This window comes from Lycium barbarum, chromosome 1 (assembly GCF_019175385.1).
Source record: "Lycium barbarum isolate Lr01 chromosome 1, ASM1917538v2, whole genome shotgun sequence".
NCBI lineage: Eukaryota > Viridiplantae > Streptophyta > Magnoliopsida > Solanales > Solanaceae > Lycium > Lycium barbarum.
This window is the reverse complement of record NC_083337.1, coordinates 110,777,955-110,779,643: the sequence shown is the minus strand read 5'-3', so window position 1 is coordinate 110,779,643 and position 1,689 is coordinate 110,777,955.

Below are 1,689 nucleotides of genomic sequence, written 5' to 3'. Positions count from 1 at the left end.
GACGTTGTGTTTGTTCTTTCTGACTCCAGTTGTGTTTGTGATTTCTGCACCTTCTGCTTTACATACTCAGTACTTCTCCCGTACTGACCCCCGTTTCTTCGGGGGCTGTGTTTCATGCCCGCAGGTACAGAAGCTCGTTGGGCGGTCCTCCAGTTTAGGCTACTCATTCTGCTGTGTTGGAGAGCTCCCCTTGATCCGGAGCCTACTTTTGGTACATACCTTCTGTTGTGTATGTGTTCGGTACATTTGTGGATGTGTGGGTACGGCGGGGCCCTGTCCCGTCATATGTTAATCTGTTCTGTTTTGTCTAGAGGCCTGTTGTCAGATTTGTGGGTCGTGGGTCCGGTGTGTTTGTATGTGAGTCTGTTTTGCGTTCTTAAGCGGCACGTACGCTACTGTGGCCAAGACGGCCTCTGAGTTTGTATGTGTGTATGTGCATTTGGGCGATGTATATTCCGCCCCCTTTCTGATGTGTGTGTGTGCATTTGGGCGACGTATATCCCGCCATCTTTCTGACTTTTAATTGACTAATCTGAACGGGCGACCGCTTAAGATAAGTGTTCGATAAATGTTTGTGTCTGGCGTCTGTTGTTCATTTCAGTTCAGATAACGTATGTTGAGTTTGAACGAGTCTGAATACGACGATCTGGTTGTGAGTTTGTTTGGGGTTCCTAAGTAGGGCACCAGTCGCGGCCCACGGGGTTGGGTCGTGACAATCAGTCGCGGCCCACGGGGTTGGGTCGTGACAGCTATTACAGATGATTTGTGAAAGGATTTTCTTCTATTTCAGCACCATTAACGAAGCTAACTCAGAAATCAGCAAAATTTCAGTGGACCGATGCTTGTGAATGCAGTTTCCAGGAATTGAAGGACAAATTAACTTCAGCCCCGGTCCTAACACTTCCAGAAGGATCGGATGGATTTGTCGTTTATTGTGATGCCTCTGGTGTAGGATTTTACTGTGTGTTGATGCAACAGGGTAAAGTCATCGCCTATGTTTCCCGGCAGTTGCGGAAACATGAGAAGAATTATCCAACTCATGATCTCGAATTGGCAGTGGTTATTCATGCACTAAAGATGTGGAGACATTATTTTTATGGCGTCCATGTTGATATCTACATAGATCGCAAAAGTCTCCAATATATTTTCAAGTAGAAGGAGTTGAACCTACAACAGAGGCGGTGGTTAGAGCTATTGAAGGATTATGATGTAAGTATTTTATATCATCCTGTAAAGGCGAATGTAGTAGCTGATGCACTTAGCCACAAATAAATGGGTATTCTATGTGAGGTCCCTCCAGAGAAGAAAAAATTTGTCCATGAGCTCCACCAGCTAGCTAGCCTGGGGGTTCATCTAATTGATTCAGGAAATATAGGAGTTGGTATTCACAACCCAGGAGTTTCATCCTTAGATATGGAGGTGCGATAATGCCAATATGAAGATCCCAAGTTGAGCCACTATAGAGATATACTTCCTGAGAAAGAGAAGTCACCATTTAGAGCCTCAACAGATGGAGTTCTCAAGTATCGAGGCAGGCTATGTATGCCAGATGTGGCAGGATTGCGCCGTCTGATTCTTGAATAATCTCATTCCTTCCGTTATTCTATTCACCTAGGGGCAATAAAGATGTATCACGATCTCAAGTTAATGCATTGGTAGGATGGAATGAAGAACGATATAGCAGAATTT